This window comes from Aegilops tauschii, chromosome 6 (assembly GCF_002575655.3).
Source record: "Aegilops tauschii subsp. strangulata cultivar AL8/78 chromosome 6, Aet v6.0, whole genome shotgun sequence".
In the NCBI taxonomy this organism is placed as follows: Eukaryota; Viridiplantae; Streptophyta; class Magnoliopsida; order Poales; family Poaceae; genus Aegilops; species Aegilops tauschii.
This window is the reverse complement of record NC_053040.3, coordinates 274,852,022-274,876,534: the sequence shown is the minus strand read 5'-3', so window position 1 is coordinate 274,876,534 and position 24,513 is coordinate 274,852,022. Positions and strand designations below refer to the sequence as shown.

General features: G+C 46.3%; 1 long non-coding RNA gene across 1 annotated transcript; it reads left to right on the top strand.

The window, feature by feature from the left end:
* Nucleotides 1-585: 585 nt before the first annotated feature.
* On the top strand, nucleotides 586-15,499 carry LOC120966404 (uncharacterized). Its single transcript, XR_005760036.3, has 2 exons — nucleotides 586-1,108; nucleotides 14,032-15,499. It is a non-coding gene; the product is annotated as an uncharacterized lncRNA (long non-coding RNA).
* The last annotated feature ends 9,014 nt before the right edge of the window (nucleotides 15,500-24,513 follow it).

Sequence of the window (24,513 nt, the reverse complement as noted above, 5' to 3'; positions counted from 1 at the left end):
AAACAGTGGTGTAAAAAATCGTCAAAAAAGGTGCAAAACATTTGCGATGACGGATGCATCAAACACGGTTCAGATTTTAGTTGCGCGTGCGATGTAGGGCATACAGTTCAGTTCAATTAACTGTTTGCGATGAGGAGGAACAAAAGAAACGGGCAGCCAGATGAAGATGTGTGCGATATACAGCATACGGTTCACTCGGATGAACTATTTGTGATTAGGAAACACAAAAGAAACGGCCAGCCAGATCAAGGTGTGTGCGATATACGGCATGTGGTTCACTCACATGAACTGTTGCATTGAGACAAGATAACAGAAACGGTTCAATATAACAAGATATGTGTGATACGCAGCAAAGAGGTCTCTAATCAAAAATGTGTGCGAGGATCGATAATAACACAGACGATTGCTGCTAATAAGATGTGTGTTGTGCGATGGGATTGCATACAGAACAACAATGTATATATATATAGGGATGGACTATTCTGTTACTAGTAACAAAATAATATTCTGTTACTCCCGCGCCCAATATAGAGCGATCGGAGCAACCTAACCCAAAAGCCCAGCTAATCATTCCGGCCCGAAACAAAGAGAAAAATAGCCCCACGCAGCCTCCCGAACCCATCCTAAACAAAAAACATCATCCCCAACCCACGCGACCATTATCCCCTCCCAGAGCGCCGCCGGCCGGTCCCTCCCCCAGCGCGCCGCCGGCCGGCCCCATCCCCTATGCGCCGCCGGCCGACAGCCCGTCTACCCCAGTGCGCCACCACCGCCCCCTCTCCTAATGCGCTGCCGCCGACCCCCTCTTCCCCAGCGCGCCGCCGCCGGCCCCCTCTCCCATAGCGTGCTGCCAAGGGCTCCATCTACAACCACTACGACCGCCGCCTGTCCCCATTTTCTCGCCGTGCCACAACGCCCTGGACGGCGCACCTCCAGGTGCACCATCGTGGTGGAGGCGCGACGCGTCTTTGAGATGCTCCTCCGGCGCTAACTCGAACTGCGGGCGTCGTCGTTCGAACAACTGGGCCTCATGTCCCCTGACCTCCGGCAGGCCATCGTCTCTGGTTGCCAGCGCGACTCATGGGCAGGAGTCCTCCACAAAACATGTGTAGGCTACTGCTCTTCTCTACTTTCTCTCTCTCTCGCTCAGGTGATGTGCTCCTATGTGAAAATTTCTGCCATATTGCCAAAATGAGTGAAATTTTATGCTGTTCTTTGTGTGAAATGGAGATGCCTGTGATAGTGGCAATTTTCAATACCTTGAACAGTTCAAGTACATAAGAAATACAAGTACATTTTGCAAAAACAAACAGTAGATGCAAAATTTTCATTTTTGCTAAATTATGCAAGTGGTAAGATATGTGTTTCTTTTGTGGTGAAGATTTCGGCATTAACTATGCAAAAATTTACACAAGTACTGAAGTCCAACTTGAAAGCCAATAGTAGTTCATTAGTGCAAACATGCATGAAATAAAAAAAGCAAACCTGACCTGGAAGCAATTTCACATCTGGTGGTTTATTTCGTAGCTCATCGTTACTAATATAAGCCCATGCTTGTGTCCCCAATCTAGTTGTTTATTCTATAGTTCAATGTGTATTAAAATAAGTTCAATTTGTGTTAAATAAATAAGTTTAGCATTATATATTATAGCAAAATCACTACATGGGAATTTGGCGAGTAGTTTCACGAAAAGATTTATGACAGTTTAGACTCAAACAAGGCATGGATCCAGGATGGGCAACATCCAGGCGACGCCTGATGCCTATCTCACTGGTGCGGTTGCCACAGCTGTAGCGCTTCTACTCCACGCCACCGCTGGTCGATGCCCCGTCTGCTGCTACTTATCCTCTCCCTTGCTCCCTGTGCTGCAACTCCTCCCTTGCCCTCTCATGGCGAATACCACAGAAAAAAGGCACGGGGATGTGCTGCCCTCAGTTCTCTCTCGACAAATCCAGCCGGCGGCGATGCCTACATCATGGCCCATTGAGGATATGCAATTTTTCTATATACACATTTATCTCTTTAGTTTTGTGTTCTTTTGTTTGCCCCAGTTGATCCTTCTGTTAATGCTTCTATGCTGTGCAATTCTGATCCCTTCTTGAAATGAAGAAAGAAAAGTGAGCTAAGTACTTGTTTGGAAAGTTTGCAAGTTCGAACACATCTATACCTATTAATAAAAGAAATAGGTATTCTTAGTCCGTTCTGCTATTTTATAGAAAACCCCCTAATGTTTCTGACATCAAACCCGCAGTACACATCAAATGTTTTTTAAAATACTCATATCTTCTAAACCGTAACTCCAAATTTAACATAGAGGTAAATACACCAGTGGTGCTTGAACTTGCCACGGATGTGCGGTTTAGTGCCTGAACTTGTAAAATACATTGAACTGGTTCCATAACTTGGCATGAACGTGCATATACGGTTCAAATGACGTTTGTATACGTCCGCGACCCTAATGAGGCGCGCCAACATGGCATGGGACCGATTGTCAGTGACTGGACTACGGAGACAAGGGTGTGTGACCTGTTTTTTTTTGCGGAAACTCCTCCGGATTTTCTTTTCATACAATAAGGCCCTTACAGAGAAACTGACAATTTTGCTGCTTCGTGATGATTCATAACCTTGCGCTATAATTATTTTTTGTACTATAATTATAAAATACTAAAAGACTAGCGTTGTGGTGGTTAGAAAGGGCGACCTACCAGTCAAGTGCATGCCGGGCTAGCCAATAGACCACTTCACATTTGCTGCTTCATGATGATTCATAACCTTTATAAACTAGGCGGAACAACATAAATAAAAGGATTTTTTGCGAAGTATAAATAAAAGGAATTTAATGAAGCAGCAAAAATAGTACCAACTATGTGACTCGAACATCTGACCAAAGCATATAGACCAGGCACAGATGCCACTCCAACCAATGAGTTCTCATGTATCAAAAGTACAAGTAATCTTTATGACTGTCTAACAAACATAATTTCAAAAGAATGCAAAAATCTTCATGTCATTTAAAAAAATCACATGTTATTTTAAAACATACCCATTCAATTGAAAATATTTATGAATGATAAACATGTTTATATGATTCAAGTATTATTCATATGAGGATCCTCAATCAAAGGGCGCACTAGGCTTGTATTTTTTTAGAAAACACACATTTTTTACTTAAAGCATGAACACATTTATATACTACATGAATATTTAATTCAAAATGTGGGAATTTCAAAATTACATGAGAATTTATTTACATATATGAACGTTTGTAAAACTACTTTAATATTTTTATTAAAATGCAAACATTTTTTCAAATTATAAGACATAATCTTAATTCATAATTTTATTATGTGTTTTTTTAAATTATTGCATTGGTATTTTATGAAATTATATGAAATTTTAAATGTAATTTGTTTTAGTCTATTGTTTGTAACACACGATTATAATTTATGTCTTTTTTTTACAAAATTTTGAAATAAAAGAAAACACGTCGAAAACTGAGCCACACTATGGTCTAGTTTAGCGAGAGGGGCTTGTTATGTTATAAACCTAAATTTATCATTTTTACTATTCGATGTCGTCAGTTGGAGTGGTATTTGCGTCAGCTATATAGCCCCTGGTTGCAGGTTCAAATCAACAAGGCTATAGTGCTGGAATAAATTTTTAAATTTATGTTGTTTAGCTTTATATATATAGTGTATGAATCCTTTTATGACGCTAAATTTGAGCCGGCCTACTGGCTAGCCACAATCACATGCGCATGTCAGGTAGCTGTTTTGAACCACGTACCCGTTTTAATTATTCATATATTTTTTATAATTTATCATTGCAAGAAAATAATATTCTAGAGGGTTCTCCGAGAAAACCACGCCGCACACCCTGTACCTGACAGTGAGTCCCATGCCATGACGGCACGACTCATCAGCATCACGGACGTATACAAACGAGATTTGAACCGTATATGCACGTCTATGCCAAGTTACGGAACCAGTTCAATGTATTTTGCAAGTTCAGGCACTAAAGTGCACATTCATGGCAAGTTCAAGCACCAGTGGTGTATTTACCTCTTTAACATATTATATATGAATTCGATTAGAAAAATATGTAGAATCTAAATATGATGTTATTTTACCTGTTAACAATTTAAAAAATACTATCTAGCCTGCAATGTTAATCTACAATGCATTATCCATCTTTTTTTATACCGGTACTAATTCAGATTAAGGATGAAGACCTCACTGCCGGTGTCAAAACCGGCGGATCTTGGGTAGGGGGGTCCCGAACTGTGCGTCTAGGATCGATGGTAACAGGAGACGGGGGACACGATGTTTACCCAGGTTCTGGACCTCTCTATGGAGGTAATACCCTACTTCCTGCTTGATTGATCTTGATGAATATGAGTGTTACAAGAGTTGATCTACCACGAGATCGTAATGGCTAAACCCTAAAAGCCTAGCCTATGAATATATGGTAATGAATGTGTCCTATCCGGACTACGCTCTCCGGTTTATATAGACACCGGAGAGATTTAGGGTTATATGGGGTCGGTTACATCAGAAAGAATCTTCATAGTTGGTCGCCTAGCTTGCCTTCCACGCCATGAAAAATCCAATCCGGACACGAGTATAGTCTTCGGTCTTCATGTCTTCACAGCCCATCAGTCTGGCCCATGGATAGCAGGCCGGACGCCCGAGGACCCCGTAGTCCAGGACTCCCTCGGTAGCCCCTGAACCTGGCTTCAATGACGAGGACTCGGCGCGCAGATTGTCTTCAGCATTGCAATCCGGGTTCCCCTTTCTCCGAACTCCAAGATAGTCTTCGGATGTAGTAGATATATCTGGACCTGTATGTATAGTTGCAGAAAATATACGAGCCTAATTTATTGGCAACCGTTTATGATATCACGCCTGCCCGGTCACTATTTCCAACCGTTGGCTGCCGCGTCGCCCCACGTCTCGGGACGCGGTTTTATTGGCTTGTCTTGCCAAGGCAGAGATCGTGTTCCCTTATTCACGGGATTTTCTTTAATGCAGGCGTGGGCAACCCAACCGTCCCCTAGGTACAACTCTCTGGAGATTGGTAAGCTTCGAGACCCAGGTGGATACGCTTAGTGCTTGGGGTCTTTAAATAGGGTCTCAGACTCGTCTTCTTCCTTTGCGCTCGCTTCTTCCCCAACCCTAGCCACCCCGAGTTCCAACCCTCGGGTTCCCATCGCCACCAGCCCCAATCATGTCCGAAACCAGCCGTCCAGGCCGGTGGGTGGCTTCCTCTGTCACAGAGGAGGATATTACGAAGCTCCGCGCAACGAGGTATCTGACCCCGGAAATCCTCCATCGGCTTCCTGCACAGGGGCAGGTCATTCCTACCCCCAAATCCTGCGAGAGGGTAGTGTTTGTGTCCCACTTCCTCCATGGGTTAGAGTTCGCGCTTAACTCCTTCGTCCGGGGGCTCATGTTTTACTATGGGCTAGACTTTCACGATCTGGCCCCGGACTCTATTCTCCTCATCTCGACATTTATCGTCACATGCGAGGCCTTCCTCCAGACTCCTCCGCACTTTGGTTTGTGGTCAAGACCTTTGACGTGAGGCCGCAGGTGACAGAGGAGGAGCAGGCAGAGTGCGGCAGCGTTACAATAGGCAAGCTTGCCGGCGCGGTTTGGTTTGAAGGATTTTTCGCCAAGTCTTCCGACCTATGGCAGCAGGGGTGGTTTTATATCAATGAGCCACGGGGCTCCAAGTGGGCAGCTACGCCTGCATTCCGACCCGGCCCTCCAATTCAGCTTGCTTCATGGATCAATAAGGGACTGGACTGGGGATCCGTCAATGAAGTGCAGACTCTGCAAGATCGCGTCCAAAGCCTTACCGAGAAGGGCATCGGTCTTGTGAACGTCGTTCAAGTAATGCTAGTCCGCCAGACCCTGCCATGTCAGCGGCGGCCTCTCTGTATGTGGGAGTTTAATCCCGAAGGACGGCGGACTCTTCAGCACTTCCTCGGCACTACGCACGAGGGAATGTGGAAATTATATTTTGGGGAACGAGAGCAATGGCCGGACACCACCGAAGATGTTGGCCTTGACTGCAATCATCCGGACACCACGGTGAGTATTCGATCTCCACACACCCTTCATTCGAGTATCTCTTGGTAAGATATTGAACAACCCGTCTCTTCACAGGACTGGATAAAGAAAGCGGTGTTGATCTAGTGTCCGGCGCCCCTTTCCGAAGACTTTGCGAACGCCCTACTAACGAGGATGGTGACTCCGACACCGTACCAGGTGTCTGCGGAGGAGGACAAAGGTGCAGAGGAAGCCCGCCGTGGTAGGAAGAGGGTCGCTTTTGAAGGCCAGGAGGGGAAACCTTCCAAGAAAGGGAAAACACCATCGACGGGCGGTTTGGGCCGGGCAAGCGATGTTGACGTGGAGCTTTGTGATGAGGATAAACCTCTGGCCAAACCGTAAGTGCAACAGGGTACTTTAATCATACCGCCTTCCTTTCTTATTACTGAAGTAATCCTCCGACATACGTATGTCCTCGCAGGTTAACGCCTGGTGTTTCCCAATCGTCCTCCTCTTCGGGAGACCTTCTTCCAGAGATGATGGAGAGTGATATGCCCTCCCCGGCCCCCTCGCCCAATAGGGCGGATGATTCTGAGATATCGTCCCGGGGCGCTCCTCCCGGTCAACAAGCAGTGCAGGAAACGAAGAGGGCATTACCCGAAGGTGGTGCCTTTGTCCCTCAGGGTTCGGGAATCAAGCATGACGGCCCTGCCCTATCCGGTTTAGAGCCGGAGATGATCCTGGGGGCGAGTGGGCGGATTCCTTCAAAGGAATACCGTACTCCGGCGGTGGCTTCCGAAGACCCAGAAGTGCCGGATATGCCGACGAGCATGTTGCGACGAGCTCCGTTTCGGAGGAACACCGTGCCTTGATGGTCACGGTGGTCGAAAAGGTTCTATCCGCGAAGAGTGGGTTGAACGAGGCCTTCACGAGCCTCCTAAGGGGTTTTGATGTTTGTGATGTAGTTTTGCCAATTGAATAATATTGACAGAATGCACCTGTTGTATATGCCGTAGCCCCTGAGACTTGGATTGCCTTCCGACGGAAGCGATCGGAGGATCAGAAAGATATGCTCAGTTGCTAACCTTGATTTAACTTGGAGTACATGCTGCCTCTCCTCCTATGGCTACCCGAAATACGGAAGAGGCCGAACTGCAGCGAAAGCTGGATATTGCGGAAGATGACATTGCATTGATCAACAGGCGTCTTGACGACTCGCAAGGTATATATGTCGAGCATTCCTTGCACCAATGTGCTTGTAATTTAGGCCTGACGCCGAAAAGGGTTTATATGAAATGTGCATGATTGCAGATGGTGCTGCCGCCGTTGAAGCTCTTCGGGCGGAGCTAGCCCGGGCCAAGGAGCAGGCCCGGCGTAGTGATGCGGCTGCCGAGAAGGCATCGGCGGATCTAAGAGCCTAACAAACAGCTCGACGCCAAAGTGAGAAAAAGATATCCGCACTGGCACTTGAATTGAAGAATACTGCCAGCCGCTGTGAATTCCTGGAGAAGGAGAATAAAGCCAAAATGGCTGAGCTTGATAAGGCCGTACGAGAGGCGAGTGAAGTTCGGTCTAAATCTAGGGCAGCTCGTGAAGAGATTTGGCAGGCTAAGGAGATAGCGGCCGGTTAGCCCTTTTTACTTCAGACCAAGTTTGGCGATCTGGACTATGCTCAGCTGAACCAGGTCTGGAGTTCTCTGGCTGAATTTTTAGACTTGCCAAAGAGTTCTTCCGATGCGGCGCAATTTTACCACGCACAAGAGGGGTATGCAACGGAGAAGCTTTTCTGGTCACAGTTCGGCGCGTCGAAGCGCCCTCTGTTGCTCAATGAACAGATGTCCCAGTGGGCCGAGCTTCATAGGATATCTGGCGACGCCATGAAGAACGTCATAGTCCGGTTGTGGCCAGGTGAGCCTATTCCGAGTACTTATTTTGGCCTGGTGCGGCGGCTTGTTGACGCGGTGCCACATATCGATGCTGTGAAGCGGTCGGCGTGCATTGAGGGTGCACGGATGGCCTTTGCCCGAGTCAAAACATTTTGGGGAAAGATGAAGGCCATTGATGTTGCGGGGAGGAGTCCACCCAAGGGCCAGGACCGTAATGAGCCGGAGCACATTTTGAAGACGTCTTAGATGCCGCCCGCTTAATAGAGGGTCAATGCTCGAAAGATATAATGTTTGAGTGATTTATATAATGATGTAACAGACAACTTTATAGTTAATCTATTTATATTTTGCTCAAAAGCTTGAATTCCTCCTTTGTGGCCGTTTTAGGATAATCTGAAAGTTTTTCATTCGTCGGCTTTAGCCCCCTCGTAGGAAGTACGGGGGTGTTCGGAGAAGCATTAAATCACTCTTTATCCAACATCTTGGTCCATAAAGGAGGTGATAATGCGGCGAACCAGGCAATCGGACTATAGGGCGTTAACACTTTCACTTAACCATAGGAGTTTTATGGTGGGGCTATGAGATAGCTCCTGGTATGTATACGGCGCATAGTGCCTTACATATGTTGATCTAAAAAAAGATCCCACGTGCGACACGGAGAATCACTAAAGATTTGAATAAGTCGTCAAGTGGTTGACCAGCTCTCGCCGCATCATGACAGTCAGTTTTCGGCTTTCTCTACTGAGGTGCTCATCCGGTCTAGGCCAGGGCACAATCGCAGTAGTTCTCCCTTTACTACCCTAGCCGATAGAGCAGAACGTAGGGTAGCAAGCACAGGAGCCGGGCAACCCAACTATTGACCAAAGACAATGATTCAGAGCTGATGCATATAAGGCCAAACTTGCGACGCCAAAGTACGCTATAGAGCTGTTTGGACTTTTACTGGCGACTCGTTTGTTCCCATACCAGGCCCTTGGCAAGTTATGCCGAGGCGCGTCTTGTAAGGCAGCCATTACGGCCGGACTCGTTGTAGAAAGAGCATGAAATATAAGTTCGGGTAAAGTTTACTGGGAGCAATATGCCAATGATAAATATATAAAGAGTAAAAACCACAACCCAGCTATTTGACATGCTCGGGGTTGGGAACAGAGGAGGAGGGCATGGTACAGGCTCGGAAAGAAGAGTGCGGTCTACAAAAGCTTATTTTTGGACCTCCTGTCGCACGTCTGCGTCGCCCGTCCTCGGGGATGGGCATCCTTAACGGGAGTGGCCCCTTAGGTGAGTGTGCGGATCCGAACTTCGAGCGAGTCCGAAGTAGATGCTGTCCTGATGATCACCTGTTTTTAAGAAATTATACAGAAAAATAAGGAAGACGGCTAAAACGTTATGGGGATCTTTGCAAGGTTGTCCATATTGTGCTTCCGCCGATGCCCATGGTATCTTGAGTGCGTAGTTATGTACGCGTGGCGGAAGCCGGACTGCTATTTCCGTTCTGGGAGTGGTCGAACTTCAGAGGGAAAGTGTTTCTGGCCCCTGGTGTTCGGCTGGCGAGCCGATCCATCGTCTTTATCGCCTGGTGGCCTCCTTCCCTTGTGATCGGCGTTGAGTTTGCCTGCCTGCTTAAGGACCCAACAGTTTCTGTTGGTATGACTAGCTGGCCTATCAGGGTGACCGTGAATCTGACAAGGTCGGTCCAATATCCTGTCAAGGGTGGATGGTCCATCCTGGTTTGCCTTTAGTGGCTTCTTCCGTTGACCGGGCTTCGGATTGTGAAATCCGGCGTTCACCGCTGTGCTGCGGCTGTTGTGTTCGGTTTGTCGTGGCTTGCCGTTGCCGTCTCGAATTTCGGAAATGCCCGGGTCGCTGGCGTTGTTGCTTTTACGAGCGAGCTAGTTGTCTTCTCCTGCGCAAAAGCGAGTCATTAGAGCGGTAAGGGTTGTCATGGACTTGGGTCCTTCCTGGCCGAGGTGACGTGCTAGCCATTCATCCCGGACGCCGTGTTTGAAGGCTGCGAGGGCTTTTGCGTCCGGACAGTCGACAATTTGGTTCTTTTTGACTAAGAACCTAGTCCAGAACTCCCTGACTGACTCGCCGGGCTGCTGGACAATGTGACTTAAGTCATCGGCATCTAGAGGCCGGACATATGTTCCTTGGAAGTTGTCTCGAAAGGTGTCTTCCAAGTCTTCCCAGCTACCAATAGAATTTTCTGGTAAACTGTTTAGCCAGTATCGAGCTGGCCCCTTAAGCTTGAGAGGTATGTATTTGGTGGCATGAAGGTCGTCTCCGCGAGCCATGTGAATAAGGAGGAGGCAATCCTCGATCCATACCGCAGGATCTGTTGTTCCGTCGTATGATTCGATGTTAATGGGTTTGAACCCGTATGGGAATTCATGCTCCATTACCTCGTCGGTGAAGTAGAGAGGGTGTGCGGCTCCTCTATGTTGGGCCACACTGTGAAGCACCTCCGGCGGACTCCGCTTACGGAGTTCGGACCGGGCGTGGTTGGCTCCTTAGCGTTTGAATGGGTGACCATCATAGTCGGTCGGGGTGTATCTCCGTGATCTATACATCGATTTTGTGCGCCCTGTTCTATCTTCTGGGTCTCGGTTGATGTCGCGGGTGTTCCCTCGAGCTGTTTTACTCTTGATTTGACGACCGGATGGGTTGGTATGTTGCTCTGTTTGGGCTGTTGCTTTGTCTGGACCGAACTGTGGCCGGCCCGCCGCATTGTTCGATGGTGGTGTGGGCTCCAGCGCCCTGCCATCGTATTGAGGGAGCCACCTACCCTTTGGGTGGCTTTTTTCTTGGCTACTAAGGCCATATTCCTCGGCGGCCAAGACCTCGGTCCATCTATCATTGAGCAAATCTTGGCTTGCTTGAAGTTGCAGCTGCTTCTTCCTTAGGCTCCTTGCAGTGGCTATAAGCTGGCGTTTGAAACGCTCCTGCTCGAGAGGTTCCTTAGGCACGATAAAATCCTCGTTGTTGAGGATCTCCTCTTCCTCGGAGGGTGGGAGATAATTGCTGTCCTCCGAGTCTCCATATGTGGCCTGTTCATCAGGGCTGTCTTGCCCACTTTCCTGTTCCTCCTGTTCGGATTCTACCTCAACAGGGTCTTCATTGTCCGGAGTGTTATCTTTTCTGGTGCTAGCAGTGTTTTCTCTTGGGAGATGTGGCTTGGAGCGGCGCCGTGGGCGCTGGTGTTCGGACTGTGTACCAAGAGGTTTATTCGTGACTGGATCCTCCTTGTCATCGTCGAGAGCGTCGTCGGGTGTGTCTATCATACACACGTCATACCAGGAAGTGGTCATCCCGTGTCTAGTGGGTAGGAGGCTCTGGCCCTGCCCTTCTTCGTCCATGTCGGCGATGTCTTCGAAGCGGGGGTCAGGCGTGTTGGTTGGGTCCTCGACGGTGGCTATAAAGTGGGTGGCTGGTGGGAAGCAAATTTCTCCATCATCCGCCGTAAGTTCAAACCGAACATAGTTCGGTGACGAGCCATCTGCCAGGGATAGGTTTTTTAATGAGTTTAGTAGGTCGCCCATGGGCGAGTGTTGGAAGACATCTGCGGCGCTGAACTTGAAGATCGATAACCGATCGAGTTCGGTATCCGCGGGCTCACAAGGTTCGGAACCCGACACCGGAGAAGAGTCCGGGGTTCCGTTGATGCAGATGCCGTACGCAGCGGAATCTGCGAGCGGCTCCAACGCCGCAGAATCGGTAGCCCCCGCGATGGAGTTGAGCTTCCCATCTTCGGGGGACTTGATCTGCTCCGGATCTAAGGCCAGAGTTGTTGCAGGAGCTCTCTCCTGGATGCGGCCCGATGACAGGTTTAAGCCATGTCCATCTGGGCGGCGGGGAGCGATTGCCGCGGTCTCGAATCCGTCGAAGATCAAGTCTCCACGGATGTCCGCAACGTAGTTCAAGCTTCCGAATCTGACCTGATGGCCAGGGGCGTAGCTGTCGATCTGCTCTAGATGGCCAAGCGAGTTGGCCCGCAGTACGAAGCCGCCGAACACGAAGATCTGTCCGGGGAGAAACGTTTCTCCCTGGACAGCGCCATCATCGACGATTGAAGGGGCCATCGAACCTTTTGACGACGGCACGGTGGAACTCTCAATGAAAGCACCAATGTCGGTGTCAAAACCGACGGATCTCGGGTAGGGGGTCCCAAACTGTGCGTCTAGGATCGATGGTAACAGGAGACGGGGGACGCGATGTTTACCCAGGTTCGGGCCCTCTCTATGGAGGTAATACCCTACTTCCTGCTTGATTGATCTTGATGAATATGAGTGTTACAAGAGTTGATCTACCACGAGATCGTAATGGCTAAACCCTAAAAGCCTAGCCTATGAATATATGGTAACGAATGTGTCCTATCCAGACTACGCTCTCCGGTTTATATAGACACCGGAGAGATCTAGGGTTACATGGGGTCGGTTACATAAGAAGGAATCTTCATAGTTGGTCGCGTAGCTTGCCTTCCACGCCAAGGAAAATCCAATCTGGACACGAGTATGGCCTTCGGTCTTCATGTCTTCACAGCCCATCAGTCCGGCCCATGGATAGCAGGCGGGACGCCCGAGGACCCCGTAGTCCAGGACTCCGTCACTCACCAAAATCGGGATTGGAGATGCAATTGAAGATAAATTTTCTAGAGACACCCAATAAATAAGGACATGCATGACAAGAAATAAAAGAAGGACCCAATAAAGATGGGATGTCCGCTATAAAAGAAATAAAAGAGAAAATGCAGAGGAGATCCGTGTTACGCTATTCTCGTATATATAAGAAGAAGAAAAGGAGGACATGCATGCAAAAAAATGAGGCGTGCATGAAAAAGGGAGACAGATTTGATAAGATATAAATAGTGATGAAACAGGGACCAATACCTATGCCATGTATGGCAAGAAATAGTGATGCAATAGGGGCGCAAATAACTGCGTCCGCAAGAGACCATACAAAAATGTTCATTTCCAAAAATATAAATCTCTTTTTATGATTAAAAATAATGTACCTTTTTGACGACCTTTTTAACAACTCTTCATGTATTTAAGAAATATGCATGTGAAAAAAAGTGTTCAAGAGTTACCCTAAGTTCATGATTTTTAAACTGAAAACTACCATTGATGCACACATGTCTCCGTAGTGTGCTAATGTGTCATCGTTTGTTTTTGTCATTTTTATTTACTCGCCCGTAACAACACCCCATTCCGAACATGACATGAATAAATGCAAGATCACTTGCGTGTTTCTTTGCATGGATTAAATCTACATGCGAGCCGTGTTGAAATAGAACACCTGTAGAAGCTTAAACTGCATTTTTATAGGTTAAGACCATCTTTGTTTGGGCCATAGCTACAAATTCTCAGATTATAGGCCATTTTTTGTAAATTAAGAGTGTGCGGTATTTTTTTTCTCCCGTTGCAACGCACGGGCCTTTTTGCTAGTAAACCTAAAAGAAGTTCATTGAAAAAGTTTGGCTTTGTTAAAAAAATGTGTTTTTGGTGGGAACATCAGTGAGGAACATAGAACTTCTTGAATCTAATTCTCTGTAAATGTATAACTATGGTAGATGCAATCCTATGCAATATGTATGTTCACTTGATGAAGGCAACCATGGATGGGTGCCTTCATCGGCCCACCTCTGTGCTTGCTGATGTGATCTTTGTGCACTTTTGATTGTTGTAAAACAATTGTATGCTTCTGGTTGCTGCTTGCTGCCACTGCCGAATTGTGCAAGTGCAAAATTTTTCGTATGGCAAGTTCAAAGAGGGTTGTATGCAAGTTCAGAAATCTGTTTGGAGCATCTTTAGTTGTGTGTGTGTGTGTGGCACGCGCGCGTGCCTGTGCTTGTTACCCTGGTGGTGTATGAGCGGCCGCCAATGGAGCCGAGGAAGTTGCCAGTCTTGTTGAGGCATGCGCCATCCCACGTGCGACTGGCTGCCGCTGTCCGCCATCATGCCCGGCGCCCGTTGTAACCCGCTCTGTCCTTCTAGTACTTCTGGTAGCACAAACATTTAAAAGTTCGAACGCTAGACCTCGGTAAGTTCTGCTGGGCGAAACCTCATCTCTCATATTTGTTCCTATTTTGTAGGCTGCAATAAAAATAAGATGCACAAGTTCATATTTTGTATGCTTTTCAGTTCATCTACTTCCCAGTGGTGAGTCCGATTTCCTTTGTGTTTTCATCTTCTTCATATAGCACAAACAAGTGCTTGTGGTTCTGCTTGAGAATGTGCACCATGCTGTTACTTAGTTAATCAATTTTGTAGAAAAGTTCTCTAGGATATTTTTATAATGCTTTGGGATTTTTGTAGAAAGTTCTCTTGCTCAATAGTACAACTTCTTGTTTTGTGGCCGGTCGCTCAAGGAGCTGAGTGCAGGCCGCTCCTTGCTGCAAGCTGCTACTGCACCTACGTCTGTCCGGCACAGCCGCAGCCTTTCTTGTTGATGCTGCTGCATGCCCTCTACTACGCAGCTACCAATTGCTGGAATTGTTACCTCTGTTTTCTATCTGAAGTTTAGTTCTAGTGCAGTGATAGTGAATGTTGAACGTTCAATTTTTTATGTTGAATAATATACCGCTGAACACCCTACAATTTTTTTTGCTTGAGTGCTATTCACAGTCAGTTATGTTTTCCTTTCATGTTGCACATGTAACTGAAAACCGTTGAAATGAGAATTTACTATGTTTTGGAGAGCATAATTTCCCAAGTGGCAAATTTGATCTATACTCATAAGTGCATGATTAAAATTTTAGGATATGTGTGGTCTCAGTAAGTACATCGAGTACTAATTAGCAAGTTTGATTTCTTCTGAAAACTCGAAATGTCAGCGTGTACTGATGCATTCCAAAATTGTGTTGTGTTTTCAGGAAAAAAATTATGGGGTTTTTGGTGGCCAAGTATTTTGATAAATTCTGAAGCATCAGTACTTTTCTCTGTTCTTTTCTCTCTTCAAAAATTCCCAAAGCATCAGTACTTATCAGGAACACCATGTTATTTCTGCAAATTTCCATTATGCTTGTATGTCCAAAATATGTACATTTACTGCTTTTGATTTGTTGTAGTGCAGAGAAGTTACCCTGTTGCGGGCTGACCTGCAGGCTCCTTCTCCACGTTGACACAATTGCATGACCAACATGCTACTGACCACGCAAGCTTTCTCAAGGAGCTCGTGTCCAACGATACTGAAAGGAAAAATGGAGTGAAACTGCTACTGCTCCAGTTTTGAACTTCTTATTCAGTCATGCTATTACTGAGTGAAAAATCGAGTGAAAGTGTCTTGCAATTGATCTCTCTTAGACCCTGGCAATCCTCTATTTATTCTTTGTTTGCTTGTTTTTTGGTCTGTAATTCAAGAACTTTGACCTTCGTAATTCGGTTGTTGGTTAATTTGTTATGCCCAGTACAAACCTTTAAATCTGAAGAGGCTTCTAATAGCAAGAAAATGTGCAGTCGGTGTGGTGTCTGTCATTCATGTAAGAAAATGTGCAGTCGGTGTGGTGTATATGTTATTCATGTACATGTATTGTGTGAAAAAATTATGTATATGATGAGATGATTGCTACTTCTTCAAAGAAGGTATACATGACAGCTTGATGTGCGTGCAAGAATAAAAAATGGTTTGAATCAAAAATATTGATCAGTACGAATTAAAAACAAATTATCTGTTTGAAAAATAAAAGATGGTTAGCTTTTGGTATTCTGTGCTGTTGACGTCCAAGAAAACGCCCTAGTTCTGTAACTGATCAGTCCAAATGGGACAAGGAGATCAGTCCAATAGGCGCATCTCAAGTGACATGTGAGTGCGCCGCCCACCCATCCCCATGCCTCTCCGCCGCCAGTCGTGCTGTGCCGGCTTGCCATCAACCACCGTTGTGGCTCAGCCCTGCAGTGCTTCCATGATCACCACACGCAGCTTTCTTCTATCGTTGCCCTCGCCCTGCTCTCCTGCATATTGGCATTGTAAAAACATAGCAAGTTCACAATTAAAAAAGTTGTAAGTTCAACACGACGTCCCAGATAAGTTTGAAAAAAATCTCAAACAAAATGAAACCCAATGAAAATTCAAATGGTAAAAGTTCAAGTCCCAAAACGAGAGAAGTCCAAAACATCGTTGCAAGAAAATTGAGTTAAAAAAAACAAACATACGTAATTTTTTTCTTTTGAAAAAATATCATTTAGTTCAACGATATAAACCATGCAAGCTCGGGGACTATGATACCCAAAAAACAGAGTGAAGTCTAGTATGTGAAAACATGCTCAGTACAAACCCATACGAACATCAGTGCAAGTACTCTTTCCTGGGAACCATTCAAAATTACTCTGAAAAATACCTCAGTACAAATGCATACATAGATCAGTACGACTACTCTGTTTTTTAGATGGAAAAATAGCACGATGGGCCTTACCGTATTCAAAATCAATCTTAAATGGTTGCAAATTTGAGAAAACGTTCAACATGACTAAGTTTTGTATTTTTGATAGCTTTTCAACGGTATATTGTTTGCCCCATTTCGACAAACTATTACAAAAATCACATGTTTGATGAGGTAAAACAAAGTAAAATAGTGAAAATGTCATTAAATACACTTGGAAGTACAAATATAAAAAATAAATAAGTTATGATTCTTGTCAAGTGGGAAGTTTGGAGAAGAAAACATAAGTTTTAAAAAGAAGAAAATGGTAAAAATGTAAGTCCATTCAACTATATAAACCATAAAGGTCCGATGGTGATGACACCGTCAGTAAGGATTAGGATGAGAAAGAAAATTAAAAAAAAACTAAAAGAACATCGATTGATTATTTTTTGAGAAGTACAAACTCTCTAGTACAATGTACCATAAATTAAAAATTAAAAATTGCATCCGTTCTGACTCAACGGACAATAAATTTGCAAAAAATGATTGTAGCAGTAAAAGTTCGGAGGAAAAAAACAATTTAACAAATGGAAAAAACCACAAGTTCACAACTACAAAAGTTGTATGTTCAAACATGGCGTCTCAGATAAGTTTGGGAAAAAGCTAAAAAAAAGAAAAACCCACGAAAATTCAAATGGTAAAAGTTCAAGTCGCAAAACGCGAGAAGTCCAAAACATCGTTGCAAAAAAATTGAGTTTAGAAAAAGAAACACACAAAACATTTTCTTTTTGAAAAAAATATCATTCAGTTCAATGATATAAACCATGCAAGTTCAAGGACTATGAAAACCGTAAACCATTGAAAAGTTACGAGGAAAAGCCGTACCAAAGGAAGAGAGTAAAATCTAGTCTGCAAAAACACGCTCAGTACAAACCCATACGGACATCAGTTCAAGTACATTTTTCGGAACCATTCAAAATTACTCTATGAAAAATACCTCCTATGTACAAACACACAAAAAGATCAGTACAAGTGTCGTCGCGAGCGCCGCCGTCGTCGCCCGTGCCCCGGCGCCCATCGTTGCGCCAAGGGTGGGGCCTAGGTTGTCGGGAGGGAGGCGGGCGGGTGGAGGGATCGGCCGCGAGCAGCTCGGTCGACGGCTGGAGTGGCCGGCGGAACGGGAAGAGAGCGGGAGGGAGCTCCTATTTACCCTTCTAATAAAAAGGATCAGTTCAACAAAATGACAATATCAGTACAAACGCTCGAATTCATCAGTTCAACAATAGTAACACGATGGCGTGATGAACTGCTAAAAAAGTATAATATCCCCCTCATAAAATACAATCAGCCCCCTATGATTTTAGGGTCATGTCCCTGCAATTGAGACCCCTCATAAAAATATAATAAGCCCCGTGTAAAAATACAACCAGCCCCTAACAAAAAATGAAACCGCATTCAGTGCGCCAGTGAAACGCAAGGGAGCGTGGCCATGCAGACTGCATAGCGGATCATCGAGAGAAGGAGAGGGAGATTGCGCCGGTAGTGTGAGGTGGACTGCACGACGAGGAGCTCTGTCTCGGCTGAACTAAACTGCAAACAACTTGTAAAACCTACTCCCTCAGTTCCGATTTATTTGTCGTTTAAGATCTGTTCCGACCAGGTGAAAAACGTATGAAATTACATGTTTGCCCCTCCACCCAGAACGATACCCCTCCGCCAGATTTGAATCCACCCAGCTCCACCTCCGCCGCCTTGCTCCTCCGCCCCCACCTTTGCCGCCCTGCTCCTCCTGGGCCTGGTCATCCTGTCGCCCTGTCCTCCTAGGTGTGGTCATCTCCACGACGGCCATCTCCTGGGTGTGGTCTGCTCCTCTGCCTCCTGCAAATCAAATACAACAAGCAGGTAGCAGCAGTTCACCACAGCAAATCAAATCAAGGGAAGTAAGGCTAGTAGTAATACAGGGAAGTACTCCAACAAATCAAATCAAATCTAGGGGACTAAGGTAGCATAAGTTAATGTCAGCAGAACACAACAATGGTTGAGGGCTCGACAAAAGCCTCAGAGAAGAGAAGTTAAAGGAAAAGTTTCATTTACTTTTATCTGAAAGGAGTACTTAGAGAAGAGAAGATAGAAGAAGAGAGAAATAAGAGAAAATAAGAGAGAGAAAAGAGCAAGAGGAGTACTTTCATTTACTGAAATTTTTACTTAAATTTAATTAAAGTTTCAGTTAAGAAAAGGAAAAGGAAAGGGAAAAGAAGAGAGAGAAAAGAGAGAACGAGGAGCATCTAAAAGGAGTGCTCAGAGAAGAGAAGAGAGGAAGAAGAGAGATTAAGAGAGGAAGAAGAGAGAAAGAAGAAGAGAGAAAGAAGAGAGAAGAGAGAAAGAAGAAAGAAATGGAAAGGTTTCATTTACTGAAAAGTTTCAGTTAAAGGAAAGGTTTTAGTTAAATAAAATTAAAGGAAAAGTTCCAGTTAATTAAAATTAAGCTACAACAGCAGCAAGCTACTCCTTTAAGCACAGAAGCAAGCAGCAGCAGGAGTATTTTCATTAAGAGAAGAGACAGAGAAGAGAAGCTACACTGTACTCCTTCAAGCTACTCCTACTACTGGAGGAGTACTCTTGAATGACCAATACTACTAGAGGAGTACTCCTGAATGACTAAATGATTGGCCTATTCATTTGTTAACTGAAAAGGTTTAAGTTAATTAAAGGAAAATGTTTCAGTTTATTTTAATTAACAAAAAATATTTCAGTTAATTTTAATTAAGACAAAAGGTTTCAGTTAATTTTAATTAACTGAAAAGGTTCAAGTTAATTAAAGGAAAAGGTTTCAGTTTATATTAATTAACAGAAAAATGTTTCAGTTAAAGTAGAGAAGAAAATACTCCTACACTTTACTGAAAAAGAAGAGAGGAAGAGCGGACACTGCTGCACTTGCTATAGAGAAGAGAATAGCAAATCAGCTACTGAAACTACTCTTTGCAAGCAAACTTGCAAGGAAACTGGAGTATTTATAATGTCCACATCCACAGCAGACCAACAAACTGCAACAGAACAACAAATTAACTGAACTATAAGCAGCAAGTGACGGCGGATCCGTGCCTCGACGGAGTGGAGGCTAGGAACAAAGGGTCCATGACATGCTGTCCATGGCGAGGGTGAACTTCACACAAAATTGCATAACCAAAACATCGCTAGCTAGCGACAGGCACACAAGAAAGAGGCCGAGACAAGGAACTGTACCTTTTCTGAAGGAAGCTTGCTCAAACTCAGCCTTCTCGTTATTAAATCTTTCACTCTACTATAGGCAATTCTCAGCTTCTTGTTTGAGCTTCCCAACTGATTTTGTCTTCTTGACAACCTCTTCCTGAATAAGAAAGCTAACACCTTGGTAAATTCGGACACTCTGTCTACAATATAGGCTTAATCAAGTACAGCCATATCCTGACAAACAATTTATCACACAATCATGGCTATATATGTACTTCTCTTTAGTACTCCCTCTGTAAACTAATATAAGAGCGTTTAGATCACTATTTTAGTGATCTAAACGCTCTTATATTAGTTTACGGAGGGAGTATATTTTATATCTAATTATGGATGCAAGTATGGGCTGTTGAGCGACGCACCAACCCATCTAGTTAAGTGATATTTGTGTAAAGTGAATGCACTACTAGTGAAATCTCATTGTTAAAGATCAGCCTACTTGCACCTAGACATACATTGACAAGTACTCAGAGAATACCACAGAACTATGAACAGCAGAGGTAGAGAGCAAAGGGGCGTACACTCAAACATATATCTTTACAACAAACTACAGTTTTTCAACAAGAGTTTTTAGTAACGGGGCATCCAACCGAACCACACCACCCTTTTTTCCTGCAAACATAAGTGAACCTCAAGAGCAAATCACTAGCGGACTGCATTTGCACTTCCATTTATCTTCAGAAAAAACACAAAATAGTGAACTGCAGCAGACGACGACAAGAACCTCTCATCGCTGTGCTTGCAGGAGGCCATCGGGGGCGAACAGTAGGTGGCGCCGGGTGGACTGCAGCGTTGGCGCCGCACGGGGTGAGGAACGGCCAGAACGGAGCTCCGCCGGCCACCCGGCCACGGGCTCAAAATCAGGAGGCTCCGGGGTCACGCGTCCGGCCAGAACGGAGCTCCGCCGGCCACCCAGCCACCGGTTCAGAATCGGGAGGCTCCGGGGTCGCGCGCCCGGCCAGAACGGAGCTCCGCCGGCCACCCGGCCATGGGCTCAAAATCCGGGGCCGGCCGCTCCACTCGCTCGGGAAAGGCGGGGAGGAGGAGGAGGAGGAGGAGGGGGAGGGGGGCGTACGAGCATGAAGTCATTTGAGCAGCCGGGGATCTTGGGCGCGTCCACGTCCTGGTGGACGATGTCGTCGCCGGCGGCCGCCCTCACGAGCGTCGCCATCGTCGCCCGTCGCCGGTCCTAGGGTGGGGCCTGGGTCGCCGGGCGGGTGAGGGAGGCGGCGGGAGGAGGGATCGGCCGCAAGCAGCTCGGTCGACGGCTGGAGTGGCCGGCGGAGAGAGCAGGAGGAAGCTCTTATTTACCCTTTTAATAAAAACGATGAGTACAACGAAATGACATCATGAGTACAACTGCTCAAATTCATCCGTTCAACAATAGTAACAAAATAATATTCTGTTACGCGAAACAGAATAGCCCAGATGTATGTATATATATATATTGACTATTCGTCACCCTAGTGAGTATTCTTCACCCCTTCTATTTTACCATCAATGCACTGTAATTTTACGTTCCGTAAGTTTTGTCTTATTTCTGACATAAAAAGATACCGTAAGAAAATATATAATCATCGTAAAATATATTTTATGTTATGTAAAATTACAAACGTAAAAACATAGTGTAAAATATATATAAACTCCAATTTTTTTGTCTTATGACCTATAGTTTTATTTTCTTATACCAAATTTTACGTGGTGAATCAATAGGAATGTAACTATTTGAATTACAAATGTAATTTAATTATGAAGTGATTGTAGGTGAAGAATAACTTATTCTGCAGCATGGGTGATGAATAGCATCACTATGTATATATATATATATATATATATATATATATATATATATATATATATATATATATATAAACACTACTAAGGACATGGTTGCATAACCAAATTAAACAACCAATTACATAGGTGGCTACTACAACCATGGCATTTGCACACACCAAAGTAAACTATTACATGCATAATTACATAGGTGGCTACTACACACATGACATTTTCACACACCAAAGTAAACTATACATTACATGCATGATTAACTAGGATAAACGATCATCTGAACATCATCTAGTTCTTGTGACACTTGCTCTGCTTGTGGCTCGATCCGGCCTCGTCGATTTGGGTAACGAGGCACTTCCTCATGTCAACGATCCACCTGTGCATCTCGTAGCATGTGTACACGCTCTTGGCTGCGAACCTGAGGTGAGGTTCATCTAGTTGCCGCATCCAGGCCCCGTGCCAGGATACAGGATGTGTTCTGTTGGCATCCTGCTTCATCTTTTCGTAGTATGGGTCGATGATGGCCGAGGCGAGTTCAACCAGGGAGTCCTTCTTCGTGCTGCCCCAAACTATGTAGTGCTCACGGATTTTGACAAGGTTCTCACAGGCCAAGCATGTAACCCTGAGCGCTTTTACATCGTCGGTGGTTTCCACCATAGCGAACTTGTAGTTGGTGCTGTTGACAAACCTAGCGAAACAGTCGAAAGGCTCTGTGGCCATGCAATAGTGGTAGATGAGGACATGATGACGCATGCACAACTGGGCGACAACAACCTTCTGATCTATGTTGGGACGACCGGCGGTGTATTGGAGGTCGATGCTAACCACCTTGTATTTGTCTCGAGCAAGCAACTTCTCAACGGTGTTGATGTAGTCGTCCACCACGGCCAGGTCGATGGTGTACACCACCGAGAGATCCGTCTCCCTCGCGTGGGTCTCCACTTTATGCTCGCCGAACTCCATTGGAGCACCGCTAGACATTCCCTCTCTATGTGTCGTCATGGGTGTGCTTGTTGTGTTGTGGGGCGCGATCGAGAGGTTATAATGGCCGCGGGAATTAAAGGAGAAGATGGACGGCCTGGAATATCGGCACGCCCTGATGGTAGTTCTAATTTGCAGCGCGTAACTCCATCATGCCGCATGTAACAGCATCGTGCGGCGATGCGCGTGGCGCAACCGCATGCATATGGGGGCCCCGACGTGATCATGCGTAGGCCCAACCACTGGCAAAGCACGCGCGGAGGGACGCGAGCAAAGCGCTCCGCGGTCACCTCAATGGCGAGCACCATATATATGCATATAGGAGTTGAATGCGCAAGGAAAAGCTGTACACAAGCCGAGCGCGCCGACGGACGCGAGCACCGCGCCGCGGGGCCTAACGGCGAGCAGAGCTTGCCAAGGGACGCGAGCGGGGGCCGGCATAGTGATACGTGGCAAATGAGACAAACTGTGCAAGCGATGTTGGAGACATCAAGCACGAATCAGATTAGAGTTGCGTGTGCGATATGTGCCATACAGTTGATCCATCCGAGTTGTTTGTGATGGAATAAGCCGTGTGTGTTGTGGGCAAACGCTTGCTGGTATATAACCTTAAATTTAACCAACAAAATATTAATGCATGTTACAAAAATTATATAACTAGAAACTATGTTTAAATACGAACCCAACGATATAATCTTTGGCGACATGCATTCGTCTTTTATTAGCTAAATCCTACTTATAAACCAGGACAGGGGTATAGTAGGTAATTAAATCGCAAACTTTTTTTTATTAACCGTATGTGTACGTGTCCTTTCGTCCTCCTCTCGCACGTCTTGTCACCCTGCTGCCACAGATGGCTTCGAGCGCAAGCTTAAGCAGCACGCGGGGGGGGGGGGGTTCTTTTGGCCAAACTGTGGTGAGCTCGTTCCCGCGCAACCGCACAGGTTCCTGCACAAGCTTCTCACCCGACTCGGTGAAATCCCCCAAAATCCCAATGCTTACCAGCCTACTACATAAACCCTCACGGCTGGCGAGTCTTGCGTCGCATTTCTCCCTGTAGCTTATCTCGTCTGCTTCTCCCACAATCGCCAATGGCACCGGTCCATCGTCGTCGCTCAGCCACTACGCCGCCATCAGAGGATAGCTCCAGCTGGGAGGCTACACTTCGACGGCGGCGTAGTCCCCGGCATAGTGTAGTGCGCGTGGCGTCCCTATTGGATGTGCGCAGAACACCCACCACACGCTCCGCTGCCGCTGCCCATCGGCAGCTATTGCCGGCCGCCGTTGCCGCCACACCACCGTCAAGAGCCAGGGCCATCGCCCGCTCTGCCGCCGCGGTCTAAAGGCGGGAGGTGGCCGTCGTGGCCGCCACCCCACTGCCAGTCACTGTGGCCATCACCCGCTCCGCCACCGTGGCCGAAGGCGGGAGGTGGTGGTCGTGGTCGCCATCCTGTCGGATTCTGGGTTCCGGCAAATCCTTGTAAGGTTCGAACTCTGGTGTGCGCATGAAAAACTCTCTCTCCCTAGTTCACTCGCTCAATGATCTCACGGCCTAGCTCGACGAACCCAAAGAACACGAGACACATGGGTTTATACTGGTTCGGGCCACCGTTGTGGTGTAATACCCTACTCCAGTGTGGTGGTGGTGGATTGCCTCGCGGGCTAAGGATGAACTAGTACAATGGATGAACAGCCTCCTGAGGAGAGGTGTTCTTGAGCTCGAAGAGCTGGTGGGGTGGCCTTGGTGGAATGGAACCAGTCCAAGATGAGATGCCTCCTACGGTGGTGGCTAGTCCTATTTATGGAGGCCCTGGCCCTCTTCCCAAATGTTAGGCGGGAAGGGATCCCACAATGGACAAGTTTGAAGGGGGACAACTAGTACAAGCTATCCTGACAAAAGGTGTTCTTCGCCTGCCAAAGGCTCTGTTGGTGACGCAGCTGTGGGCTTCATGATGACCTCCGTCCTGCTAGTCTTGGTCCGCGCACGTGGATCAGGTTCTCGCAGTTCTTCGCCGAAGAGATGCCGCCGAGGGGGCTGCTCGAGTTGTGGCTGCAGCATGCCAAGTGCAGCACCCCGGCAACGGGAGCGGAGGTCGAGGTCATCTCCCCGGGCAAGATCTTCATGACCCGTGGATGGGGCGAGGTCGCCCGCACTTGCCGCGTGGAGGGGGCCCT